We start from the raw sequence: 16,730 nt of genomic DNA on the forward strand, positions 1-16,730 counted from the left end.
CTAACCATGGTCAACCATAGAACGATAAAGAGATTTTTGCTTTTCATAAATAGCTTTTGAATAGAGAGGTTTGAGCTTTGGCAAACACCAACCTTCTTTTTGGATCCCCCTTTATAGTACGACGATTCCTATACTCAAGTTAAATAAAATAAAATGAAGTAAACTCCTTGAGTCATTGGTGTCTCATGTGTGATTTCTCCATGGCATTGCTTCATAAGGATCACAAACATCTTTGTCTCACCTTTTGAAGCAAACTCAAATCAAACCCTGTGACTTGTACCATATCACCTTATATGAGTTCAAATCATGGCTTCAAGTCACCTTACTGATGCATCAACATGTTGTAACTCTTCATAGCTGATTAGTTCATCGACTTAGTGCAAGTACTCTCTTCTTCACCTTAGCCATGGTACCTCGGTCTACAAGCCGTCGCTTGGCCTTCACCTTCGCTTAGTTCCTCGAAGCCCTTTCCTTGCTATCTTCACCCTATCAAGCCATTCTTGAGTCACATCCTATTGAGCATCCATTAAGAGAATCATTTCTTCAATATTGTGAACCTTGCTTGAATGTCTTCTAGATATAACTATTAAGATTAATCACACTTTAGTTTGATTCTCATATATTCATATATGGACTAATAGTAATATGGTCAAGCCAATTCACGATTCCTCATATCTTATTCACTTTGGCTTGACCAATCCTCTTAATCACTTCAACCTCTATTATGATCATATTTATGCATAGTGATTTCTCAGGACTTGTCCATATATTCAAACCAATATAGAGACCATATTATATCCATTTGCATTGTCTCACTGGTTATTTCACCTTGTGTTGAACCTTGTTCACTGATCATTATACACTATTCAAGTATGTTCATCATACTGAATTTCCTGTTCAACACTTAGCAAACTTGTTAGACCTTTAAATGTGTTGTTATCCAAATCACCAAAACTCACAAAAGGGATGAATGCACTTTCAATCTCCCCCTTTTTGGTGATTGATGACAACACATTTAAAGCTTACATAAGATTTGATAAATAAGATTTTGAATCCTATGATATAGTTTCCTCCCCCTAAACATGTGCATTTCAGAAAATAACACTTTTGTACTCAAATGCCAAAAGCACATATTTAGGTCAAAGTATAGACAACTTATATCATACTATTCATAGGGTGCAGTGTGTCATAAAATAAACGTGATGCTCATGACATGGAATGCACTTATCAACTTTCTTCATCTTATGTTTTTCTTATGATTCCCCCTTTTGTTAATTATTTCTCCCCTTTTCTAAAATAAAGATAAGCTTTAATGCAAAATTTCTCCCCCTTTGTCATAAATCTCCAAAAAGGATACAAAGAATATAAAGGGTAGAAATTATGATTTAAGCAAGATGTGAACACACTATCATGAAAAAGATCCTTAGATGACAAAAAAGTAATGTAGAAGTGACATGAAGTGATGTACCTTTGCGTTTTACCTTTTCAAGGGGGTGTTCCAAACTTGTGTTGGATTTAGAATTCATTTGCAAGCTCTTGTTGGCATAATTGTGACATAGGTCCAAGATATCAAATGAAGATTGTCATACTAACTGAAAGATAAATCTTGATACCTGGAGTCTAGATGTCACCTAGCATTTGCTTATCACAACAAGAGGCAACATGATAATTGCACAAGTATGGATTATGCAACTAGTGATCATGTATGAAAAATATCAATTGAAAAACACCAATTGATACAATTTGATAGATAAATAGATCACTAATAGCATATTACACTAAGTTCTCCTCAAGTTTTAGTGCACACATATATATATGAATTCAATTGATATCTGTTGAGAGTACTTATTTGCAACTTAAAGTACCATTAGCATAAAAGGAGTATCAATTGAACATAATCATACAACATAAGAAACATGTGCACTATTTAATCAATTAAGTTCTAGACAGGAGAATCTATAAATTATGCTACTTCAGATATTTGTAATCAAAAAAGATGTGATACATATTTACCAATTTTAGATGACGTTGGAGTAGCATATACAGGAGAAACTCATTCTCTTATGAAATGTATAGAAGATACATTTATTGGAGCAAAGAATCTTTGATACCCATCAAAATTTGCAGTGGAAGCGATTGTCTTTGCCCGAAGATTCCTTTCTAATTCGAGACTACACACATAATAGACTTGGAAATGAAGTTAGTCTCAAAGATTCAAATTATAGACTATTCTCCCCCTAAATGTGTGCATACAAGTGATGAATACTTGTTTAGCTTATGCACTTGGACTTGTGAGGCCAGGGGATTAAGTCCTACAATTTGAACCTTGGTACGAATAAAGTATGAAAATGTGAAATTGTACCAATTTAAGGAATTACTCATAATTAAAAGGTATATTAATAGACATGATATGCAATATTTTAAGTCAAGATTCTTGAGAAGTTAGCATGTTTGACTCATACCTCACTAAGATGACTTAAGACTAACTTATGATATCACCACAAGAGGTATTAATCAAATATCTAGAGATTCTTTAATCGTCACCACAAGTGCAACCTTATGATGTGACTTAAGATATTGCATATACATGCACACACTAGCATGTAAGAGCCTAGATACACAAATGTAATACAATAGTTCATGGAGTGACACACCTTTGTTCTACGCCACATGGTCTCCATTATAATCATGAATTTCCATCTTAGCTTTTGATAGGATTGACATTTCAAAGAGAAACTCATCCTCTTCAAACGATCAAGAGAAACTCATTTTCTTGATAGGTTCAAGAGAAACTCATTTTCATTTCTATGGAACCATTCATCCTCATTTGAAGCTCTCCAAGGTGTGAGACTACACAACATGAACTTGAAAGAAATCATTAGTCTCACAAGATATAGGCTAAACTCTCCCTCAATTTGTGCATGCAAGAGTACACAAAGTACACTTTTGCACATTAACAATGTGAGGTTAAAGGAGATGTTTGTACTATATCTTGGCTTAACATAACATGCTTTATATAGATGATGAAAATTAAACCAATTGAAGATTTAAGAACTGAAAGTATATCAATTGAAATCCTGAAGGGTAAAGCATGCTAATATGAACCTCAAACCTCATAATGAAGGATATCATATAAATATGTCACTACATCTTCATTATTTGGTTGACAAAAAAATAACTCCCTTCTTGAATCACTGTGATCTCTTTTCTCTTTACGATTTCATCCAACCAAGTGATCTTGAACTTCTTTCATCTTTTCTTGATTCGATCATACTTGATATGAGATCAATTGAAACTCAATGATTGAAACAACCAAGACTCTTATATCCGTAGATTTTAAATCCATCTTGAAAACACTTGGAAGGACCTTATTGAAACACTTAGAAAAGAGAGCATTAGAAAAACAAGGGAGGGTTTTACAAATGATAATCCTTATATGTGGATGGAGAATGAATCATCATTCTTGAAACCCAAAAGGATAGATTAAATTCCTTTAAACTAGTGCACACATATAGTTGATCTCAAAGTTATATGCACTGTTGAACATTTTATATTGCAAGGAAATTAACCTATACTATGGTACATCCCACTAAGGATAGAATACTAAAACAACTGAAGGAGAGGAAGTTTTCATACCTTGGCCTCTTATCAACTTCATCTTACTTTAGTTGAATAATATCCTTTAAGCTTGTGATTTATCCAATTTAAAACAAGCACCATCTCTTAACATAGATTTTCTATGGATAAACTCAACACAAGAGATGGAATTAGTAGCACAAGCACTAGTTTCTTATTTAGCAACCCTTTATATGTGGAAGGCAAGCGAGTTGCTAAAATAGAGAAACCTCATAATATGGACTAAATTTCCTTGAACCCTCATGCACAATATATTTTGAATGACATGGATAATATGCATGGTTGTTCAATGAAGTCTAAAAGGGCTGACTTAATCCATATTATGGTAAGTGTCTAATAAAGAAGAATCAAATCCAAATTAACTAGATAGAGAATACGTCACATAATTTTGGATTGTTCACCATATGATAATATTCATTCATCTTCCAATTAGACCTTTATTTCATAATCAACAACTGATGTATATCCTCAAGTGCTTCTTTTCCCTTAGTGGCTACACAAGTCACAAAAGAGATAAGATTTGAAAATAATTTGCACTTGAGATTCAGTTGTTACCACCCTTGCTACTATCTCCAAATATGATTTATACATCCATTATCGAACACCCAGCTTGATCCATTTAAGGAGTGATCCTGCAAAACAAATTTAAGCTTCGTATTTTGGTACCCAATTTGAATTGGGTCCTTTGAGATTAGTAGTAAGAGCCTTGGGTACCCACACATTTCTTATTGTGGCCTTTCTCTTTGTGTAGGCACCCACATATACTTGACAACCATCTCATATGGTTTCAAGTCAATATTTAATCACATAGATAAAAGCTAGAGTTGAGAATAGGAGCCTTTTCTCCTTTTCTTGATACATCATTGTGTTGCCTTCTTGATGATGAACCTAGCTTGACCTTGGGTGCACCTAGCTTATCATGGTTAGTCGCACAAGCATTCATATCATAAAGACAAGTTATGCATGGAATTTACAACTTAGTGATCCAATTCAATGTGAAGCATATGGATATCGATTGAAGTAGATTTCTAAGATATCAAAATATGGGTTTCCAAAATTTAGAGAGTATGGATCACTAATTGTACCTTTTACAGTTTAAAAATCATATCCATGTTAGTGCATATGTATGTGATGAATATCAACAAAAAGATTCTTATGCACTTTTAGAATTAACGATAAGAGAATTTTAAACTGCATCAAGAGTAGCTATTTAGAAAATAAAGATTACAATCCATATGAATGAGATACAAATTTACCAATTTGGATTGTCTTAGTATAGCTTACTCAAGGGAAACTTATTCTCTACGACACAATATATATAATGTTCTCCCACTAGATATGTGCATCAAGTATTTGAATGACTTACCACATGCACTTTCAATTCAGTTAAGAGTCTCATGAGGAGTACATTACATATCATGGTCAAGGCATGACAAATTTGCAATGAATTAACTTATGCCTAAGAATACTTACCACCATATAGAATGTACCATTTATTATACCAATTTGATAGATCTTACTACCTGTGGTGGTGTCACCTTAGTATTCTTCTTTTCATCATTTGTGGAGACTTCCTTCTTTGTTATCTCTTTTCCTTTTAAAACTAGTCGATAAAACACTTTGAAAAGAGGTATTAGTAGTACAAGGAAGTATTTAATGAATGATGATATCTATATATGAATGGCAAACAAATCATCATTTATGAGGCGTAAAGGCATAAATTAAATTCCTTTTAAGTTAATGCACATGGAGCAATGAATTCACAATATGCATTAATTTACAAATTTAAGCCAAAAGGAATTTAACCTTCATATTGGCATTTCTTTCCATAAAATAGATTATTACCAATTGAAAGGATGCCACTTGAAAGGAACTATTATTGGTCACATACCAAATGAAACAACTAGTTCCATACCTTTGCCTTGAGCATTCCTAATCTTTCTTTGTTTGAAGATTAACCTTTAATGCTTGTGATTTTACCAAATGAAAGAGCACAATCTCTACTTATGAATTTCCATGAAATAGCTTAAAAGAGATTGCATTAGAAACACAAGCAATAGTTTCCTATTTAGAAACCTCTAGTATATGAATGACAAGAAGGTTACTAAAATAAGGAAACCTCATGATATGAACTAAATTGCCCTTACAAGCATCATGCATAACACCAAAATTAAACAAGGTGAACAAAGCATGATTATTTAATTAAGTTTACATGGCAAGTTTAATTCATAGCATGGTGAGTGATTAATGGAGAAGACTCAAAACCAATTTAAACAAGAATGAATACATCACATAGTATTGGTTCGATCTTCTTTGAATGTTGAATGGCACACTCCATTTGGGAAACACATTCTCATGTTGTGAAACTATATAAATCACTCAGATAAAAACATTAGTCTCACAACTCTAGTCATATAGAGAATTCCCCTTTTGATAAGTGCTTTAAGAATTTGAATTTCTTACTTAGCACTCTATTCATTTAAGAACATGGGATAATACTCTTTATGTCTAGGTCATGGCAATAATATGATGATTAACTTGAAATATGCCACAAGATGCATACAGCCAATTTAAAGCATGTAGATTGTCATAATATAAAAATATGAACTTGCAATCTACCATATAATTGGATCTTTTCTAAGGCAAGGTAAAATCTTTTAAGTTCATTCTCAAGTACTTCATTTTTCCTATGTGGCTACAAAAGACACAAAGGAATATACTAATTAAAAGCAATGTGCACTTAAGAATTAATTGTTACCATCCTTTGGATATCACTTGGTTATGGGCCTTTTGCTTGATTCCCACAAAGGTTAATCCTTATTCCCTACAACACAAGTTCTTGCTAGAGATGAATATGAAGTTAGTGATATAACAACTCAATTCATCTTTGGGTCAATCTTAAAGGATAGACAATGTAAGATTGATAGCTGGAGATAAGAATTGAGTTAAACTGCTCAAGCACCCCAAAGCTTCATATCATCTCTGGGTACCTGCAAAACTTATTAAGTACATTTTGGTACCCATCTTTGGATGGGTCCATCAAGGTTAGCCAATAAGGACTTAGGCACCCAAATAGCCTTGGTCCTAGAATGTGGTGAACTCATCACCTTTCTAGCACAAGAGTCAAATTTGGGTCTCCTAAGCATATTTGAATGTATTGACAAGTTAGGCTTAGGAGTTTTACCCTTTGGACAAACCTTGAATAGATGACCTTTTTCACGGCAATTGTAGCAAATGCGATGCTTGTCCTTGCAATGCATTTGCCTTTTGCTTTCATCCTTTTTGATGGTCATCTTTCTTGATCGTGCAAGGTCTTGATTCTTCATGTGGGGGCATGAATCAATTTCATGGCCCTTCTCCTTGCATCCATAGCACCTCCTATCGCTTCTCTTTGATCTTTCTTTGTTGAAGCACATAGGTACATTGTTAGAGCAAATCATATGAGCATTAATTTTCTCACCATGGATTTTTCTCATGCCCTTCTTGGAAAGCTTGGTTTTCTTTTGAAGGGGTTTTGTGCATGCTACGGTTGTCCCCTTCTCAAGCTTTTTCACCATATTATCACGGTTATCTTGAGAAGGTTGAGCATGACACTTTCCCTTCAAACGAGTTAAGCTCCTTCTTAGCATTCCAACTTCTTCCTTGAGCTCTTTATTTTCTTGTGTGATAGAAATATCACTAATTCCTGAAATTTCTAGCTCAATGGAAGATTGGCTTTCTTGAGAGCAACATTTGTTAGCACATGATAATATAGTTTCTACTTGAGTACATGTGCATATGTGAGGTTGGTATGATTTCAAATTAGTTAACACAACCTCATGAGCCATTTCTAACATGATATGTGAATCCATAAATTTATTATGAGAGCACACAAGCATATCATGTTTTTCTTGCAAAGCTAGATTTTCAATATTTAGCCTTTCTATCGTGTTCTTGAGCATAGTATTTTCTTTTTCTAATTGAGCAACGCAAGATAAAGCATTTGAAGTACTAGTTTGCTCAATTGAAATCTTTTCATACCTTTGGACCAAATCATCATGAGAGCACTTTAGCTTCTCATGCTCTTTGGTCAACTTCTCCAAGTCTTTGATTTTTTCGATGAGGATATCTTCTTGCTTATGAAGCATTTCCTTTTGTTCTTCCGCTCTTTTCATAAGTTTGAGCAAGCTCATCCGGTTCTTCTTACTTAGTTGAGCGAAGAATTTTTGAAGATCATCCTCATCTTCACTATCACTTTCATGCTCCTCCTCATCCTCACTTTCGCTTTCACTGTCACTCTCATTAGCAACAAAGCACATATGAGAAGTGGATTTGAAAGACGAACCTTGTGAAGAGGTGGATTCATCGTTTGGTCTCCATCGATCATTTTCTTCTTCTTCAATAATGTTCTTCGCCTCATCTTCCTTCATTTTGAGGAACATCCTTTCGGCGATTCTCATGGCAAGATCTATTGCCCTAGGATCAACATCTGCACCAAAAGATAAAGGCGAGGCAACCTCAACTTTTTCAAGCTTAGAAGCACTTTCGTTTCTTAGTCCCCTCGACATAATCTTTCCTCACGCGGTTAAGCGTTAGAACGAGGATTAGGCTCTGATACCAATTGAAAGTTGCCTAGAGGGGGGGGGGTGAATAGGCAAGTTAAAACTTTTTCAACAAAAACTAGAAGCAAACTGGGTAAAACTGAATTGATCTCGAAATTCACCCAGTTAACTTTGGAAATGAGATGTTCTAAATGATCCACAGGGTTCAAAGTAGTAGATCTGAGAAGGGCACTTCTCAAAATCCACACACCAAAAAGATATAAACAATCTTCCACGGAATGGTGAGAGAACGAAGAACACCAACAAACACAATGAGCAAGAACACAAGAGACACAAGATTTATCCCGAGGTTCGGTCACACCACCAAGGTGCCCTACTTCCTCGTTGAGGCGCCCACAAAGAGCCGGGTCTCTTTCAACCCTAATCCTCCCTTTGCCGACCACAAAGGTCAAGCTCACACACTAATCTTTGCTCAAACGAGCGGGTAATACAAACTTTCTTGTGGTCTTCCACAAGATTTGGAGACTCACAAGAGACACCTAGTCGTCTAGGAGCTAGGAGCTCCAAGAGTAATGAATCCACAAAGAACTCGATATAGTACCAAAGCTCGAATGAAGAAGAAGAGCAAGAGAGATTTAGAGATGAAGCACAAAACCGCAGCTCTCAAGCTCACTCAAAGATTCCTCTCCAAAGATTTGAAATGGGAGAGGCAAGAGATGTGTGTGAGAGAGAGGGAGGTGTTTCTTGGGTTAGAAATGGAGTTCAAATCGTGCTCTCTGCTGTGGGGAGAGAGGTAGGAGGTAGTATATATAGGTGGAGCTCAAAACTAGCCGTTGGGCAGATTTTTCTGCCTGAGGGCGGTTGAGCCTCCCCTGGCAGGCCTGGCAGCCTGTCTGCCAGTCTGACTGGCAGACTGACGCGCAGACTGGTCAAAGTTGACCAAAACCAGTTGAACCGCCCAGGGGGGCGGTTGAACCGCCCCTGACAGCTCCTGGCGACCTGTTTGCCAGTCTGACTGGCAGACTGTAGATCAGAGGTCAGAGGGGTCAGAGACCAGCTGAACTGCCCCTCAGGACCAGTTCAACCGGTCTTGACCAGAGAGTTTAGGAGAGAAAACCCCAGCTCAACTGCCCAGAGGCAAGTTCAGCTGGTGTATGGTCAAAGAGGTTCACAGCTGAAGTTGAGTTCAGCTGAAGTTCAGCCCAGCTGAAAAGCTCAGCTGCAGCTGAAGAAGCTCAACTCAGCTGAAGTTCAGCTCAGCTGAAAAGCTCAGCTGTAGCTGAAGAAGCTCAGCTCAGCTGAAGTCCAGCTCAGCTGAAAAGCTCAGCTGCAGCTGAAGGAGCTCAGCTCAGCTGAAGTCCAGCTCAGCTGAAAAGCTCAGCTGTAGCTGAAGAAGCTCAGCTCAGCTGAAGTCCAGCTCAGCTGAAAAGCTCAGCTGCAGCTGAACAAGTTCAGCTGCTTTTCAGCAAGAACACTCTAGGTTTCTCAAACCTAACCATGGTCAACCATAGAACGATAAAGAGATTTTTGCTTTTCATAAATAGCTTTTGAATAGAGAGGTTTGAGCTTTGGCAAACACCAACCTTCTTTTTGGATCCCCCTTTATAGTACGACGATTCCTATACTCAAGTTAAATAAAATAAAATGAAGTAAACTCCTTGAGTCATTGGTGTCTCATGTGTGATTTCTCCATGGCATTGCTTCATAAGGATCACAAACATCTTTGTCTCACCTTTTGAAGCAAACTCAAATCAAACCCTGTGACTTGTACCATATCACCTTATATGAGTTCAAATCATGGCTTCAAGTCACCTTACTGATGCATCAACATGTTGTAACTCTTCATAGCTGATTAGTTCATCGACTTAGTGCAAGTACTCTCTTCTTCACCTTAGCCATGGTACCTCGGTCTACAAGCCGTCGCTTGGCCTTCACCTTCGCTTAGTTCCTCGAAGCCCTTTCCTTGCTATCTTCACCCTATCAAGCCATTCTTGAGTCACATCCTATTGAGCATCCATTAAGAGAATCATTTCTTCAATATTGTGAACCTTGCTTGAATGTCTTCTAGATATAACTATTAAGATTAATCACACTTTAGTTTGATTCTCATATATTCATATATGGACTAATAGTAATATGGTCAAGCCAATTCACGATTCCTCATATCTTATTCACTTTGGCTTGACCAATCCTCTTAATCACTTCAACCTCTATTATGATCATATTTATGCATAGTGATTTCTCAGGACTTGTCCATATATTCAAACCAATATAGAGACCATATTATATCCATTTGCATTGTCTCACTGGTTATTTCACCTTGTGTTGAACCTTGTTCACTGATCATTATACACTATTCAAGTATGTTCATCATACTGAATTTCCTGTTCAACACTTAGCAAACTTGTTAGACCTTTAAATGTGTTGTTATCCAAATCACCAAAACTCACAAAAGGGATGAATGCACTTTCAGCCCCCTCTAGCCAAATTGAGCCCGCCCCTAGGTTCGCCAACCCCTCCTCGTGCTAAGGCACCTACCCGTTGCCCGAGAACCGGGTCACCGGCGACGAATCGCCGCCGAGCCCACCGGCGGCCGGGTCCTCCCCCGCGGACGGCCGGTTCATCCCGCCGTCAACCGTAGCGCTGTTTCCCCCTTCCACTCTCGCTGGCGTGTGGGCTCCGCGGCGACGGCGTCATCCCCGTGCGCCCGCGCCGTCTCCCGCTTTGGGACGCAGCTGGGCCGGCGCCCCCGCGCGCGCTGCGCCTGGCTGGGCCAGAATCCCCTCCGGCCCACCAGTGCTGAAATCCCTTTTTCTTTTTCTTTTTCAGCATTTTCTCTTTTAATTAATACTTCTCAATATTTTATGCACCAAAAATTATCAAAAATAATTTCTAAAGTCACATGTAATAATAATGTTAGAAAATGACACACTACAATCAGTAAACCACTGTTGATGTATTGTTTTATTGCCTGTTTTACTAGAAGAAGCGGGGACCGTCGATCCGGAACCCGTAGCCCCGGAAGAAGGGCCGGAGCCCGATCTCTCGGAAGTAGATCTTTTGTGCCAGGAAAGCTTCGACGAAGGCAAGTCCATCCTTCCCTTGATGCATAAATTACCTATTCTTTCTACCACTACCTAGGCTGAGATCTCAGGGTGGGATATTTGCATTGTGAGTAGAGAGATGGCCCGCATTAACATATGTCTTTTGGATACAAAATGTGGGTTGGGAAAAGGGCAATATGTTACTTCAAATAAGGTTTCTTTTAAAAAGGAATGTGTGATGAAGGGTATTCACCCTCATCACCTTGGGAGTGGGATGATCAGGGACTCCCTGGTTTACGGGAGGGCCTAAGGTGTTGGCTCAGCTGGTTTAGGCATGAGCAGAAGGATTGTCCCCTCATATAAGGACCGGTTTCTCATCTTCACTACCTGTACTCTTTAATAGTACAACCACTCGAGACTGTGTGAGCAGTCACTCAATCTGAACTCGTGCGGTCCAACCCCAGGGTTATGAAGGCTGGGGAGCACCAGGAGGATAAGGAGGGGGAATGATTTGTCCGGTTTGGACATGGCGGTGGCCTGACTCCTTCCGGATAACCGTTAAGGTTAGGACGTGCGGGGGAAGAAAGAGATCCGGCATTCGGGTCTCGCGACGGTGAGATCGCAGAAACCGGACTAGTGGGTAAAGTGTACCCATCTGCGCAGAGTTGAAACCTATTCGAATAGTCCGTGTCCACTGGTATGGACGAGTCTGGTGTGGTATGACAATTAGTGTTTTATAACCTCCGTGAACAGGGAAATGTGTGTGTAAGTGCGTACAGAAAAAGAAAACAAGGCTACGGGAGCGGGAAGCTCAGTGGGGGTTGAGTATTTTGTTACTTTTCAGTCTTTGGGAAAACCTTAAATCAACTGCCTTTCTCTAAGAAAATGAAGAGTGACTTCAACTCCACCAAATAAAGCATGTATGATATAGGTCTCTTTCTCTTTACGAGAGCGGGGTGGGCTTGCGGAATACCTAGTTTATTCACCCAGATTTATTTATGTTTTTCAGCAGCCGAAGACTTCTTCTCTGCTATGCTTGATTAAGAGGGCTGTGTCTGCACCCAGTTCTGCCTGTGGCTTAGGCTAGTGTACTTTCTACTGCGCTCTATATTCTGGCTCTCTCGAGCTTGTACCCCGGTATTGTAATAACTTTTATTTAAACTCTGTACTATTTGAAGTAAGGAATGTGGTTACTAGCCTCCTAGGACTAGTAATTGTATCACATTTGAGTCCCAAAGGATCGGGACGCTTCACTTACAAACTTTCCGAATATTTTCTTGGGCGTCATCTTTGTGTACCTAGGATTCTCACGAATTGAGTTCACAAGATGAGGATCAAAAATAGTGAAGGACATGAGCATAAGTCGGACGACGTCGTGGTCCGTCCACCTTGTGCTTCCATAGCTCCTGATTTTGTTGACCAAGGTCTTGAGCCTGTTGTACGTTTGTGTTGGCTCCTCTCCTCTGATCATTGCGAACCTTTCCAGTTCGCCTTCCACCAACTCCATCTTGGTGATCATGGTGGCATTGTTCCCCTCATGAGAAATCTTGAGGGTGTCCCAAGTTTGCTTGGCGTTATCCAAGCCGCTCACCTTATGGTACTCGTCCCTGCACAAGGATGCTAGCAAAACAGTGGTAGCTTGTGCATTTTTATGGATTTGCTCATTAAAGAAAACGGGATTGTCAGTACTATCAAAAAGCATTCCGTTTTCAACTATCTCCCAAATACTTGGATGGAGAGAGAATAGGTGACTACGCATTTTGTGACTCCAAAATGAGTAGTCTTCTCCATCAAAGTGCGGAGGTTTCCCAAGTGGAATTGAAAGTAAATGAGCATTGAAGTTAAACGGAATACGAGAATAATCAAAAGAAAAGTTTGAGTTAACCGGTTTCTTTTTCTCGTCGTCGTTGTCTTTTGGGGAAGAAGAAGACTCGTCGCTGTCGTAGTAGACGATCTTCTTGATGCGCCTCTTCTTCTTCCCGTCTCTTTTCTTATGACTCGAGCCAGAGTCCGAGGGCTTATCATCTCTTGGCTCGTTGACGATGGACTCCTTTGTCTTATCTTTGACCACCATCCCCTTTCCCTTAGGGTGATTTGTCCCTTGCGTGAAGAGAACGGCTCCGATACCAATTGGGAGCACCTAGAGGGGGGGGGTGAATAGGTGATCCTGTAAAAATCAAATACTTGTAGCCACAAAACTTGGTTAAGTGTTAGCACAATGGAATCAAGTGGCTAAGGACCGAGTTCTTGTGAAACACAATAGTCACAAAGAAAACAAGCACAAGAGACACGGTGATTTATCCCGTGGTTCGGCCAAGTATAACACTTGCCTACTCCACGTTGTGGCGTTCCAATGGTTGAGGGTTGCACTCAACCCCTCTCAAGTGATCCAATGATCGACTTGAATACCACGATATCTTTCTTTCTTATACTCTCTCCCGTTTGCGAGGAATCTCCACAACTTGGAGCCTCTCGCCCTTACAATTGATAATCACAAAGAAGCACGGAAGTAAGGGTGGGAAGAGCAAAACATACAAGACTCAAAGCACGAGCACAATCACGCACACAAAGCCACAACTTGAGCTCACAACACAACTTGAGGAGTTCTCTACTCAAATGGGGCTCAAGTCACTATCTCAAAGAATCGAATGCGCGAGAATGGAGTCTTGGTGCTTAGAGATGATCAAAGAATGCTTGGGTAACTCCCCCATGCGCCTAGGGGCCTCTTTTATAGCCCCAAGGCAGCTAGGAGTCGTTGGAGGCAATCTGGGAAGGCAATTATTTCCTTTTGTCGGGTGGCGCACCGGACAGTCCGGTGCACCACTGGACAAGCACTGTTCAGTGTTCGGTGCAGATCGCCTTCCTAAAGTGGCACAGCTGACCGTTGTAGAGTTGTAGCCGTTGGCGCACCGGACACTGTCCGATGCCTCCTGCCGACCGTTGGAGCGAGCCACGCGTCGCCCGCGGATTTGGCGGCCGACCGTTGCGCTGGCGGCCGTTGGCTCACCGGACAGTCCGGTGCACCACCAGACAGTCCGGTGCACCACCAGACAGTCCGGTGCACCACCGGACAGTCCGGTGAATTATAGCCGTACGCCGCCGACGAATTCCCGAGAGTGGCTAGTTCGCCAGAAGCCAGCCTAGCGCACCGGACACTGTCCGGTGCACCACCGGACATTCCGGTGTGCCAGACTGCGCTGAGTCTTGGCAGCTCCAGCCAACTCTTTTCCTTTTTCTCTTTTCTCTGATTCTAGCACTTAGACAAATAGATTAGTACACAAAAACCAATGTACTAAGTCTAGAAAAATACCTTCTTGTTGATTTGCACTTCATTCATCATTTGTCACATAATTACTCACTCAATATGTGTTGAGCACTTAATCACCAAAATATACTAGAAATGGCCCAAGGGCACATTTCCCTTTCAACAATGTTGGCAACTTTTTGTAACCATCCTCCCAATCCCCGTATATCTTCTTCCATGCTCGTTGCTCTGCCCTCCATGCTTTCCCATACTTAATCATGAAGACAAACAACTCCCAAGTCATGGTCATAATTGACTCCACCTTCAAGTTTGGCTGGCCCTTCAATGTCACCAACAACCTTTTCGCAATTATGGTAGATGTCAACTGTCGATGATTAGGGCCCAGCCCTATCTGGGCATAAGTGTGTGGACCTATAATTTTTGTGATCTTAAACTTTCCAGTTTCGTTCTACTTGCGAGCACATATCCTCCCATTACAATCCAACACCTCGCACACAATTGTGTAACGTCGTTGTGCATACAAGTGTCTCACCTTGAATGGTCTCTTGTGGCTCACAGAATATTCATGTAGCCATCGTCTCAGTGTAGACAAGTCCTTAAAAATTAATCCTTTATTAATCTCAATGTTGTGAGTGTTATCCGGAGCCTCTAGCAGTTCATCATCTTGTCCTTCTGCGTATGCACCATTGGAATGACTTAGACTGCTAAATCCATGTACTGCACGTTCAAGTCCCGGACACAAACGTCCGATGAGTTCTATTTCTTGCTCGATGAATTCTTGAACCCGATGGTTGTCATCGGAATCTAAGGCTCGTGTAACCTCATATGGCTCCTCCTCATCCTAAATCTGAACATCAACACTATTTGAGGTTTTGCATATATGGTCCATATTGGATGATAGGGGCACACGAAGATAAGAACCATTATCTAGTTGTGGACCTCCTGCATTACGTCGAAGGAGCAAATACTATATTAAAGTCTCATCAAACGAATTAACGATACATATGAATAGCGTGACAAAGACACTTAATAGGATGATCCTAGGTCAAAGGGATCTCCGGTGGGCTACGACGGGATTCGAGGCCCCACAAACGCCACGAACCGGACGAGAAATCTCAACCTTGTTCGGGGCCGATTGAGCATCTGCCATAACAACCACTTCTTCCGGACGGTCAGGCAAATGAGCTTCACAAGGATATGCATTTGGCATTTGTGGAGATAACCCGACTGGAGCTTCGCAATGATTAAAGGATAACTTTCTAACGACCACATCCAAACATGGAGGAACAATCGTCATCACAATTTTGTCATATTTCACCCAGTCATCTCCAGAGCCAATGGAGATCAACCTTTGAAATATTGTCCCAGATGCAACATGGGATAATAAACCATCAATCGATATGCTAGGGTCGTTTAAATTAGAATGAATCTCCTCACAAGCCCTAGCGAAAATCTGGCCAAAAGAGGGCCTTTCATCAAACATCACCGTCACCTTCTTCATTCCATCAAAATGATAAAGTGAAAGATTATGTTGAAGTAAATATTATGTTGAAACTTGAAAATGATAAAGTGAAGTAAATATTATGTTAAAACTTGGTTACTTAAGTTGATTTCACGTTTAACTCACGCAACTAGTGGAAGTTAAATGAAAAGAATCACTGACATCTTATGGATTTTATGGACCAAACATTTTTTAAGAATTTTATTTGGACAAATGCTAACCCTTCATCAAATTTTATGAATTTCTGAGGCTATTTGTGTATTATTAATTCCTTTCTACAAAAAATCATCAAAATACAATTAAATTCATAAAATAATCTAGCGCCTATCGAAAATTGCAAATAAGTTACCAAGACTAATAAACATTCTATTAAAGATAATATTAAGTCCCTATGTGAAAATGATAAACTGAAATATTGATTATGTTGAAACTTGGATACTTATGGTGATTTCACATGTAACTCACGCAATAAGTGGAAGTGAAATGAAAGAATCCCTGGCACATTATGAAATTTATGGTCCAAACATTTTTTAGAATTCTACGTGGACATATGTTACCCCTCCGTCAAATTTCATGATTTTTGGGCTATGTGTATTATTATTTTCTTTCTGTGTAAAATCATCAAAATGCAATTAAATCCATAAAATATTCTAATGTCGACAAAAAATGGCAAATAAGTTACCAAAATTAATAAACATCATATAACAATATAATACCTCAAGTCCCCATGTGAAAATGATAAA

Source organism: Zea mays, chromosome 10, assembly GCF_902167145.1.
Source record: "Zea mays cultivar B73 chromosome 10, Zm-B73-REFERENCE-NAM-5.0, whole genome shotgun sequence".
In the NCBI taxonomy this organism is placed as follows: Eukaryota; Viridiplantae; Streptophyta; class Magnoliopsida; order Poales; family Poaceae; genus Zea; species Zea mays.